At 38.1% G+C, this 13362-nt stretch overlaps 1 non-coding gene across 1 annotated transcript; it reads right to left on the bottom strand.

Annotated features, from left to right (window-relative positions):
* Nucleotides 1-4134: 4134 nt before the first annotated feature.
* LOC112528847 lies at nucleotides 4135-4241 on the bottom strand. The gene has a single exon (XR_003070866.1). It is a non-coding gene; the product is annotated as a small nucleolar RNA R71 (small nucleolar RNA).
* Between the last annotated feature and the right edge of the window lie 9121 nt (nucleotides 4242-13362).

Genomic DNA, 13362 nt, shown 5'->3' with positions numbered 1-13362 from the left:
TTTGTTTACTCATATATGTATTAAAAAAAGGTTTTGTTAGTCCATGTTTTGTAACAATACTATTTTTAGTATTATGAGTATAATGTTATGAATTATCTATACATGGGCTTTATGGGTTGTTTCACGTAGTTTCTTGGGTCTGGTGGGGTATTATCAGAAATTCATTCAAGACTTCGCAAGTATTGATGCACCGTTGACCAAGTTGACAAGGAAAAATGTTATGTATGAATGGGGAGAAGACCAGAGTAAAGCCTTCCAATTGTTGAAAGACCGTCTATACAGTGCTCCGATATTGTCATTACCGGATGGGTCTGAAGATTTTGTGGTACACAATGATGCTTCAAAACTGGATCTGGGTGTGTATTGCTGTAGAGAGGTAAAGTTATTGCTTACGCTTCGAGACAATTAAAAGACCACGAGAAACAGTACCTGACACATGACATGGAACTTGCGGCCGTAGTTTTTGCATTGAAAATTTAGAGACATTATTTGTTGGGAACAAAATGTCAGATTTGCACTGACCATAAAAGCTTTCAACATTTGTTTAATCAGAAGGAACTAAATATGCTGCAAATACGGTGGATTGAATTGTTGAATGACTATGATTGTGAAATCCTTTCACTCTGGGAAGGCCAACATGGTGGCTAAAGCGCTTAGTCGGAAGGAAAAGAGTGGAACAATTAAGGCCATTGCGTTGAGAACAAACCTAACCCCCGACATTCATAATGAAATTCTAAGATGTCAAAGTAAAGATATCAAAGAAGAATATTTCAAGGCCGAAAGTGTTGGTAGAATAATTTCAACCCTGACAAAGAATAACAAAAAGAATTCTATGTTTCCAAGGTAGAATTTGGATACCACGTTTCGGGAACAATCATGAATTGATTTTAGGCGAGAGTCAAAGATCGCGATACTCGATTCATCCAGGTACTAATAAAATGTATAAAGTTTTAAAACCATTTTATTGGTGGCCAGGATTGAAGAAGAATATTGCAAGATATGTAGAACGGTGTTTAACGTGTTTACAAGTGAAATTGAGCATAAAGACCATATGGGAATCTGGATTATCTGGAAATTCTTGTGTGGAATTGGGATCATATCACAATGGATTTTATCATGAAGTTACTGCAAACTCCAAAAGGGTATGATGTCATATGGGTTATTGTGGATCGTTTAACTAAATTTGTGTTGTTTCTACCAATTAAGGAGAATTATTCTTTAGAAAGGCTTGCGAAGATTTACATGGAAGAAATTGTGATTTGTCATGGTGTTTCGTTATCAATCATCTCAGATAAGGATAGAAGATTTACCTCTAAGTTTTGGGAAAGCTTCCAAAGAGCTATGAGATCTCAGATCAGATTAAGTATGATGTATCACCCTTAAACAGATGGGCAGAATTAAAGAACGATTAAACTCTTGAAGACATGTAGAGAGCTTGTATTATTGATTTTAGGGAATCCTGGGAAAATCATCTACCTTTAATAGAATTTTCTTACAACAAATGTTACCATTCTAACATCCAAGCGACACCGTATGAGGTTGTGTATGGCTGAAAGTTACAACAACAAACGCCGCAAACCGATTGAATTTTTGGTAGGAGATTTCGTAATGTTAAAAGTTACTCCGTGGAAGGATGTTTTTCGATTCTGGAAAAAGAGGTAAGCTTAGTGATATGTACTAAGTATTTAGTATGTAAAGTACCTTTTTATTCTCTTTTAGATAGGTTATTTTCTATTTGCCGGGGATTAGTCGGGCTTTGGCCTGGACACCATTAAAAAAAAAAGATTGATGAACCTGTTTTTAGTGGCTTTTGGTCTAAATTGAGCTTATTTTGGACAGATTGGAGCAAGTCGATGCTGTGGGAATGTGGTAGGATGACCTGATGGTAGAAAAAGATATGGATGAGACTTGGAGTTGACCGACAAGACATGGAAGACCTTTTAAAGCCTTCTAAAGTGGAACAGCTGTAGTTTGATCAGATTAGCTGGAGTTTATAAGACTAATTTAGTTGCTTTCTAAATATTATTTTGCTATTATGTACTTTTAAGTTTCTTTAGAACTTTGGAGGTGTGAAATGTCCATTTTGCCCTCATTCCATCCCTAGTATAAAAAGGGATGTTGGGTTGAGTATTGAACACACCTCAACACTTCTACACCACACTTCTCTCTCAAGTAGTTTTCCATATTACTTGGAGAACAAGTTTGTCTTCTAAATATTAAGAAATCTTTTGGCATTTCGAGTTTCTTTAATCGTTTTCTTTATATTACCGTTCTTTACATTCCGTCATTTATTTATTTACGCTTACTCGCATTTTATTTCCGTCATTTATTTATTACGCTTTCCGCATCTTTATTATTCCATCATTTATATTCCGTCATTTGCTTTTCGCATTTATTTTATGTCTTTATTTACCGCAATTTATATTTCTTGTCATTTACTTTTCGGTATGAGTAGCTAATTTTATTAGCTCGGGTGTATGATGAAAATGGTGAGTTTTTTAAACCAAATATAGTCGACCCTTTCATGTAACAACGATGCTTTACTTTTTCATTTCAAGTTTTATAAAACCAATGACACTTCTTGACGAGTTGATCACTTTGAAAGTGTTAAAGTGTCGTGGACTCTAAGCTGAGACTTTGATTGCACGTCAACTTGGATGATATGGGAAGTAGACTTGAGAGAATTGCTAACAAAGAGATTTGTTGTCCGTATTTTCTAAGTTGTTAATTCTCGACGGGTTGATCACTCTGAAGTGTTAAAGTGGAATGGATTCAGAGATGAGCCATTCAGAACATGTCAACTTGAATGATATGGGAATCCACTCGAGAGAGTGATTTTTAACAAAGATATTTGTTTATCCATATATTATGAAGACACCATTTGTCACTTTCACTGGTCTGCATACCTCATAGATATGAGTTGAAAGATATAATATCAGTGCATTGGTGAAGTCCGAGAGGAATACCTTCAAAGTAATTGGTAAAAATAGTTGTTACTGATTGATTGTTGTAACAATTTGTCAGCATGGTTTCATGCTGTAGCATTTTGACAGCATTGGTCGACCGAAAATAATATTTACATCTCATCCGAAAAGTCATACACCCTAGCTTGCTTTTATTATCTGTTATCTCCTGTTTTTAGTTGTGTTAACTCTGTTCTAATCTAAGTCTTCGAATTCACCTTCTGAAATCATTTCCTTAACTTTACTTTCTTCTAAACTTTTATTACGATCCTTGTGGACGATATCCGGTACTTGCACCACTTTTATTACTTGAAAAACGATATTGGGACTATTTGTATACTGGCTTTTAGTTCTGATTGTTGTTTGTGGCCTTGTTTGCTTACATGTTGATCAAGTTTTTAGCGCCGCTGCCGGGGATTGGTTAGTTAAAAGTTTTTTTTTAAATAAAGTAAAAGATTTGATTTTTCTAGTCCTGTTTTTAATTTTTTTTAAGTAGTGTATATCACGGAGACATCGCGAGGAAATTTTTGAATTGGATCCCGATATTGAAAGAACGTTTCGCCAAAAAAGGAGAGCATTTTTTGCTCTACTCTCTCCCAACATGGAGTTACCTCCCCCAATCATCCCTGAGATTCCACATTTGTAAAACCAATCGCCTGCCTTTGGGACAATACCACATTTTCCTAATTTTCCACAAGGACCCCCACATCATAATGATAATCATAATGAGGACACAGAATCTGAAAATAATGAACAAACAAGAGAGCAAACTCCAAACATCATTAATTTGGCAAATTCCAAAAATGGACGGATCATGGACTATGTCATCCTTGATTTTGAGCAATTAAATTCCGGGATAGTTAGGCCGCATATGACCGCTCTTCATTTTGAACTAAAACCGATTATGTTTAACATGTTGCAAACAAACGGAAAGTATGTCGGATTACCTTCGGAGGACCCACACTCACATTTGAAATCCTTTATGGAAATCACTGATGCTTTCTTGATCCGGGGAGTGTCTAATAACGCTATGAGACTCACTTTATTTCCATTTTCTCTAAGGGATCGGACAATGACATGGTTTAATTCATTACCGCCGGGGTCTATGCCTTCATGGAGTAATATGGCGGAAAAGTTTTTGCGAAAATATTTCCCACCAACCAGGAACGCTAAGTCCAGAAACGAAATTTGCCTTTTTAAACAAATGGACGATGAAGCTGTTCCTGATGCTTGGGAAAGGTTCAAAGAGCTATTAAGGAGATGCCCCCACCATGGCATCCCGTACTGTATTCAACTTGAGACGTTTTACAATGGGTTAAATCCCATGGCAAAACAAATGCTCGATGCGACTGCAGGAGGAGCCTTTACAGCTATGACCTACAATGAAGGATATGAGATCCTAGAAAAAATTTCTGCTAATAATGGACATTAGGCTGATCCACGTGCTCAACCACAAAAGAAGACAGCAGGAATACATGATGTTGATGCATATACTGCATTAACAGCACAACTCTCTTCTATGGCCAATATGCTTAAAAATCTAACTTCTGGCCAAGGAGTGCAGTCAGTTGTTACATCACCTATTCCAACTGTCCTCTCAGTGTAGTGTGTCTGTTGTGGAGGGGAACACTTTTATGAACTATGTCCACATAATGTTGAATCTGTGAATTATGTTCATAACAGATCGAATCCTTATATTAACACATACAATGCCAGTTGGAGACAGCACCCAAATTTTTCATGGAATAGTCCAAGTTTGAATCCTCCAGTCCATAAGCAACAAGGAAACCCTAATTTTCAACAACAACAACATGCAAGCAGTTCTAATTCTCAAAATCACCATCACCAGAATTTTCAAAGTAATCAACCACCTTTTCAGACCAAACCACCTCCACAGTCTGAATCATCATCTTCCTTAGAAGCTATGATAAAAGGACTGGTGGCTCAGTCCCAAGCACAGCAGCAAATGATGACTCAAAATCAATCTTTGTTCAATCAACAAAGTGCTGCCATCAGAAACCTGGAAACRCAAGTTAGCCAACTTGCTCTTAATCAGAATAGTAGAGCCCTTGGTACTTTACCTAGTAACACTGAAGTCCCGAGAGATCTAGGAAAGAACATGTGAAGGTAGTGACTCTTAGGAGTGGTAAGGAATTAACTGAGACCATACCAAAAGAAAGTGAACAGGTTGTATCTAAACCTGAGACTATACCTATGGTCCCTGTTACTGAAATTCCAACAAAACCTTTGAATGACCAACCTCCTGAGACCACCACTATTGTTCTTCCTAAGTCGGACTATCCTTTATTATTCCCAGAAGAAGTTGCTAGGAAAAAGCCAATTGAGGATAAGGTTATAACAGGTCCAAAAACCAAAGTTGTAATCCCATCTGAACCTCAAGAAAGTAAGACCAAGACTCATCTTGCTCAACACAACCAAACAAAGCCATCAAAAAGCCAGTTCCTCTTTATGTTCCTTTTCCCCAAAGGTTAAGGAATCAAAAGGAAGAACTACAATTCAAGAAGTTTTTGGAAGTGTTTAAAGCATTGCATATCAACATACCTCTTGTTGAAGCAATTGAGCAAATGCCTAGTTATGCCAAGTTCCTTAAAAATATTTTGAGTAAGAAGAAGAAGTTAACCGAATATGAAACCGTAGCTCTTACCGAGGGATGTAGTGCGCTTCTAACCAACAAAATACCCCCTAAGCTTAAAAACCCAGGGAGTTTCACTATTCCTTGTTCTATAGGTGGAAAGGAGATTGGTAAGGCATTGTGTGATTTAGGAGCTAGTATCAACCTTATGCCCTTGTCTGTTTTCAACATCCTAGGCATAGGAGAAGCTAGACCCACCACTGTCACCTTGCAATTGGCCAATAAGAGCATTGCTTATCCAAAAGGTAAGATTGAGGATGTCTTATTTCAGGTTGACAAATTCATCTTTCCGGCCGACTTCATCATTCTAGATTTTGAGGCTGATAAGGATATTCCCATAATCTTAGGAAGACCTTTCTTAGCCACTGGTGGAACTTTGATTGATGTCCAAAAAGGAGAGCTCGCCATGAGACTCCAAGACCAGAAAGTCACATTCAATGTCTTTAATTCCTTAAAGTACCCTGATTACTTAGAGGAATGCTCAAGAGTTACTGAGATTGAGACAATGTGATATGAGGAAGGAGCTAGGAAGGCCTGTAAGCTAGAGTAGGAAGATAGTATTGAGATAAGTGATGATACTATTGAGGATTTAAAAGGTGATGTCCCATCTGATGCTGCAGCATTTGAGTTGTTGGACAATAGTGAGCTTAAGAATTTTACCCCATGTATAATTTCACCACCTGATCTGGAATTAAAGCAACTCCCATCTCATTTGAAGTATGCATTTCTAGGAGAGGAATGTAAATTACCTGTCATCATATCATCTACCCTAGACTTACATCAAGAAAAGAAGCTTGTAGATATGTTGAAGTTGCACACCAAAGCTATAGGATGGACCATTGCTGACCTTAAGGGGATTAGTCCTTCTATATGTCAACATAAGATCATCCTAGATGAAAAGAACTTCAAATCTATAGAGTCTCAAAAGAGATTGAACCCGGTCATGAAAGAAGTAGTGAAGAAGGAAATTTTGAAATGGCTAGATGCCGGAATAATTTTTCCAATAGCTGGTAGTTCCTGGGTTAGTCCAATCCACAGTGTCCCAAAGAAGGGAGGGTTTACAGTTGTCACCAATGACAAAAAGGAACTCATCCCTACAAGAATAGTGTCTGGTTGGAGGATATGTATGGACTACCATAGGCTAAACAAAGCCACTCAAAAGGACCATTTTCCCTTCCCTTTTATTGATCAGATGTTAGACAGGTTGGCTGGAAAAGAGTATTACTGCTTTTTGGATGGATACTCCAGATATAACCAAATAGCCATATCACCCGAGGACCAAGAAAAGACCACTTTCACATGTCCCTATGGTACTTTTGCCTTTAGGAGAATACCATTTGGACTTTGCAATGCTCCTGCAACTTTTCAAAGATGGATGATGTCCATATTCTCTGACATGCTTGAAAAATCCATAGAAATCTTTATGGATGATTTTTCAGTTTATGGCTCATCTTTTGATAATTGTTTGGAAAATCTAAAAAGGATTCTTGAAAGATGTGAAGAGACTGATCTGGTTCTCAACTGGGAAAAGTGTCATTTCATGGTCAAAGAAGAAATTGTTTTAGGCCATTTAATTTCCAAAAGAGGAGTTGAGGTAGACAAAGCTAAACTTGAAATCATTGAAAAACTACCTGAACCAACTACTGTTAAAGGAATATGAAGTTTTCTTGGTCATGCTGGGTTTTACCGAAGGTTAATAAAAGACTTTTAAAAAATCTTAAAACCTTTGTGTTTACTTTTACAACATGATCAAAAATTTGATTTTACGGATGAATGTAGAAATGCATTCAACACTTTAAAGAAAGCTTTAGTAACCGCACCAGTAGTTGTTGCTCCTGACTGGAACAAACCTTTTGAGATCATGTGTGATGCCAGTGACTGGGCTGTTGGACCTTTCTTAGGTCAAAGAAAGGAAAAAGTTTTTCATTCAATTTATTATGCAAGTAAGAACTTGAATGAAGCACAACTCAACTACACAACAACTGAAAAAGAATTTTTAGCTGTGGTTTTTGCTTTTGAGGTATTTGATGGGAACAAAGGTCATTGTTCACACTGACCATGCTGCCATCAAGTACTTGATTTCCAAAAAAGATGCTAAACCTAGGTTAATAAGGTGGGTTTTGTTGTTGCAAGAGTTTGACCTTGAGATAGTTGATAGGATAGGAGTTGACAACCAAGTTGCTGACCATTTGTCAAGATTAGAAAAGCCTAGGGAGACCCTAGAAGAAGGAGAGATTGTTGAAACATTCCCCGATGAAAGAATTCTAGTGTTAGAATCAAAGCCACCATGGTTTGCCGACATAGCAAACTATTTGGCTTGTGGAATTAGACCTTCTGATATTCCTGGCCATATGTTCAAAAAGTTTCTCCATGATACTAAAACTTACCTTTGGGATGACCCTTACTTGTTTAAGATAAGTGCAGATCAAATCTCAAGAAGATGCATTCTAGAAACTGAAGTGGCAGCAATTCTGCAGCATTGCCACCAAGCAGCATATGGAGGACTTTTTGGAGGCCAAAGAACAGCTGCGAAAGTATTACAATCTGGTTTTTATTGGCATACTCTCTTCAAAGATGCCCACAATTTTGCACAAAGATGTAATGAGTGTCAAAGAAGTGGTTCCATTTCCAAAAGAAATGAAATGCCACTTAATGGGATCTTAGAAGTAGAGTTGTTTGATGTATGGGGGATAGACTTCATGTGACCATTTCCCCCATCAAATCATTGTCAATACATTCTAGTAGCTGTTGATTATGTGTCTAAATGGGTAGATGCCATGGTTTATGTTACTAATGATGCAAAAAATGTGGTTAAATTTCTTCAAAAACATATTTTTACAAGGTTTGGTACCCCAAAGGCACTAATTAGTGATGAGGGTACCCACTTTGTAAATAACATGTTGAGTGGTGTTCTTAAAAAGTACAACATTAACCATAGAATAGCAAATGCCTACCACCCGCAAACTAATGGATTAGTTGAACTCTCAAACCGTTAAATAAAAGGAATTTTAGAAAAGGTTGTCAAGCCAAACCAGAAGGATTGGGCTTTCAAGTTAGATGACTCTTTATGGGCATATCGAACTGCTTTTAAAACACCCATTGGTATGTCCCCATATAAGTTTGTTTTTGGTAAAGCTTGTCACCTCCCTTTGGAACTTGAACACAAGGCATATTGGGCCATCAAAGAATTAAATATGTGCCCAGATATGGCTGCCAGTAAAATAAAAGTCCAATTGTGTGAATTAGAGGAACATAGGAATCTGTCCTATGAAAATGCTAAGATTTATAAAGATAAAACAAAAAATGGCATGATAAAAGAATTCAACATCGGGAGTTGACAGCTAGTCAGAAAGCTCTTTTGTTTAACTCTAGGTTGAAACTGTTCCCGAGAAAGTTCAAGTCCCGTTGGTCTGGACCTTTCCTCATTTATAAAGTTTATCCGTACGGAGCAGTTGACCTAATCAATCCTGAGGACAATTCGGTGTTCAAAGTTAACGGTCAAAGAGTAAAGTTATTTCATGATCTGGTAGAAATTCCAGAGTTATGCTCTGTGAATTTTGTTACTCTTTGCTAAAAGCTTCGGTATTTTTGGACTTTTTATAAGTCCGAAATATTTGTGTGTAAATATTTATATTTGCTTTAATTTCTGTTTTATTATAATTATTAATATTATTTCTAATATTGGCGTTAATTGTCGTGTGTTTTGCAGTCCAGTCAATCATCAAGAAAAGCCTGAGGTCTTGCTGCAGCATCTGAAAACCCTAGCCTTTAATGGAGAATCTTGGAAAGTTTTAAAAGTCTGAAAATTTTGAGTGGAAAAAGCATGATGTCATTCTTAAAAATTAATTTTTAAAGAAATATGATTATCTTTTAAATGCCAGTCGAGTTTGGTACCATTTGCAAAGAGAAAAGTACTTCTTTGTGTTTGAAATGACACCTTGTTACCACCTTTTCAAACATCCTAAGTTGTCAAGTAACCCTTCCCTTCAAATGTGACTAAAGTTTGAAAACCTACTAGTTGAAAAGAAAAGGAAGCCTCCATCAAAAGCACTCAAGTATTGCATGCTCCCAAGGATGACATCATAGTACATCACCTACTTCCCATTTTACCCTTGTCTTTTGTAAAAACCCATTTGTATTCCAAGAAACCCATTTTTCCTCTCTTCCCTCCCAAACCAACTATATCTCGATCGACCGGTAACTGCTCCCCAACCATCACCAACATTCGAATCAATGGCGAGAGTGAATAGGGCTCTGGTCCACGACCCACCTCCGACGCGGGCATCTGAAGCGCCGCCAGCGCAACCGTCTGACCCACCACCGTTGGTGGCTACTGCCGTCGTGCGCACTTCTGTTTCTTCACGCAGACAACCGACGAGAAAGGGGAAACGAATCCCCATTGCAAAGAAGAAGAAAGGTGAGTCATCTACAATCCTTGTTGATGAAGACTCACCATCACCACCGCCACCGTCGACGCCGTCTCTGCCACCAGCATCCACTCCCGTTGCTGTCGACCCTATTCTGCCGGAAGTACCAATAGTCGTGCCTCCTCTTCAAATGGTTCCATCCGCTGCCATTATCCCGTCACAGACCCTCTGAAGAAAGTAAAAGAAATGGTGAAACCATCCACTGTGCCGATTCTAAAGAAAGCCCCAACTTCATCTCCGACTACCACAAACAGGGAAACACCCAAAACTTCTCAAAAGGTACACTCTTCATCTGATAGTACACCCCCTGAGGGCCTCTTCACTTCTGATTATGAGGAAGAGGAGGACCCTACCTCTAAGGCACAAACAAGGGAGATTTTGATGGAAAATGAGGCATGCATTCTGGAGAACATTACTGTTATTGAAAAACTGATAAAGCCTCTCCTTTTGACTGCCTCTGGGCAAGACACAGATGAAGAGGATGATATGCCTCATGTTGCTCCTCATGACCCCATACCCGACCTCAATGAGGAATTTTTTGGGGAAGATGATGAAGAACCTCCTGTTGAGGTTTTGTCTAAGAAAAGAAGATTGGTTAAGGCTTATGATAAAAAGAAGTCAAAGGCAGTAGTTAATGAGGAACCACCTAGGAAGAAGACCAGGTCTCAAAGGGTTGTGATTGAGTCACCTAGGAACTCTGAGACTGATGTTGTAGCATCGCAGCAGCATTCATCCAGACCTAAGTGGAAAAGGGTGGCTATGGCCCAAAGGCCAGCCACCATTCCAAGGCCGATCAGACCCCACAATGGTTTTAGTTCTAAGGCTGCTGAAAAGATGCATGTTAGGTTCCAAAACAGGGTTGGATTCCCAGACAAGGGATTTGATAGGTAAAGTATTAGGGAATTTGCATTCATAAGGGAGGTGGTAGAAGCTCATGGTATAGAACAAATGTGCATGGTTCCAACTTCCTATAACCTGACTCTAATTAGAGAGTTCTATGCTGAGTTGGCAGCAAATAACACATCCAAGATATCGATTAGGGGGATGACTTTCATGTTCAACTCTAAAACCATCAATCGGCTGTATGGCCTAGACCCCCCCCTAAAAAGATAGATTACTCTAGAATGGTGAGGCATGCGGCCATATAAGATTTGACTGAGGTGGCTGATGAGATAGGAAAACCAGGGGCTGTTTGGGCTGTTTGGCATGCGGCCAATGTATGGATTAACTTTTTTAGGCACTCCATTGCTCCCACCACATATGATAGCTCAGTATCGGTGGAGAGAATGTTGTTGCTTTATTGTCTAGTCACAGATAAGTCCATCAACTTTGGGAGAGTGATAGAGAAGAGTATTCGGACATGTTCGGGCAGAAGTAGGGGGAAAATGTATTTCCCTTGTTTGATCACACGGTTGTTAGTAGAGAATGGAATTCCTCAGTATTGTGATGATCAAATGGTGAAAGAGCAAGGGGAGAAATGGAAGATTGACATGAAGACAGTTTCTAGGCTGAGGGAGAAGAAGGAAAAAGGGAATGGAGCTAGTGATATGCTGTGTTTGATGCAAGACTTGCTTGCTCAAAATAGCAGTTTGATGGATAACTTGTTGGAACAAAGAAATGAGTTCTTTGACAAGATAGACAGGTTGAAGGGGGAGTTGGTTGAGCAAGTGAGGGCAGCCGAGAAAAAAACCAGAGGAGACATCAAGATGGTAAGAGCTGAGTTGGAAGAAAAGACAAGTGCTCAAGTCAAGAAGCTAGAAAAGAAGTTGAAGGCTTTAGAGGAAGAAAATGCAAGGTTGTTTGGTGAGAATGCTAGATTGAAGGAGGAGTGCAAGAGGTTGAAGGACAACATCTCCACTTCCCCTACTCCTATGGAGTAGGATAGGTTCTATCATCCCCTCTTTAGCTTCTTTTATTTATTTTATTTCAACTTATTTTGTTTTTCTTGAGTCTGGGATTGTCTTTTACATTTTCTAGTTTATTTTCTTGCAAAGAACACATATGTTTATAATTGCCATATACTATGTATAGCCAAAATAATTCTTGTAGTTTAGTTACACTTTCTAATCACTTGGTATCATTAGAACTAGCTTGTTTTGCTTGGGAACACATTTGATCCACATCATATGCTCAACTAAGAAATGATGTAGGCCCCTTTGTTCTTTTCTCAAAATTTTAGCAACTTGTACCCATTGCATAAACAACCCCCTATATACTTCTAATGAGGACATTGAAAAATCTGAGTTTAGGGGAGGATACCAACATAGTCATATTGATCAAAGCAATGCAAAAGAGCACAAAGTGCCAAAAGTGGAGATCAAAGTGCATAAAGTGCATAAAGCTTACATGAAATATTTGAGATCTAAAACACCACAAATGTCCCATAGAGGCAGGTGTAAACACCAAAAATGTCCCATAGGGGCAGGTGTAAATGCATTCAACAAAAGAGCACAAAGTGCCAAAAATTGAAAAAATTCAATGTTGATGCATAAAAGTGAGAAAAGGCAAAGAGAGGAAAAATATGCCAAATGAGAGTAAACCAGTGACTTCCAAGCCCTATTGATATTAGACATATGATGTGTTGAGCATAATAAAGAGCAAATAGAGCTAGCTTATGGTTCATGCTAATGGTTAGTTAGGACATGCTTACTTGAGATTTATGAAAGCTATATGGTTCATTTTGGCATAATCAACATGTGTGTATGCACTTACTGCATTTTCTTGCAAAATTTTCAAAATTGAGTCATTTTTAGTTGTCTTTTGGTTGCTTGGGGACAAGCAACAGTTTAAGTTTGGGGGTGTGATACGTACTAAGTATTTAGTACGTAAAGTACATTTTTATTCTCTTTTAGATAGGTTATTTTCTATTTATATCCCAACTTTGAGTCATTTTATCTCTTTTCTCTGTTTTTATGCTAAGAAGATTGATGAACCTGTTTTTAGTGAATTTTGGTCTAAATTGAGCTTATTTTAGACAGATTGGAGCAGGTCGATGATGTGGGAATGTGGTAGCATGACTTGATGGTAGAAGAAAAGATGGATGAGACTTGGAGTTGACCGACAAGACATGGAAGACCTTTAAAAGCCTTCTAAAGTGGAACAGCTGTAGTTTGATCAGATTAGCTGAAGTTTATAAGACTAATTTAGTTGCTTTCTAAATATTAGTTTGCTATTACGTACTTTTAAATTTCTTTTGAACTTTGGAGGTGTGAAATGTCCATTTTGCCCTCATTCCATTCCTAGTATAAAAAGGGATGTTGGGATGAGTATTGAACACACCTCAACACTTCTACACCACACTTCTCTCTCAAGTAGTTTT

This window comes from Cynara cardunculus (genome assembly GCF_001531365.2).
Source record: "Cynara cardunculus var. scolymus isolate 2C chromosome LG 15, CcrdV1, whole genome shotgun sequence".
In the NCBI taxonomy this organism is placed as follows: domain Eukaryota; kingdom Viridiplantae; phylum Streptophyta; class Magnoliopsida; order Asterales; family Asteraceae; genus Cynara; species Cynara cardunculus.
Note: the sequence above shows the minus strand (reverse complement) of the source record. Positions and strands in the feature narration are given on the sequence as shown.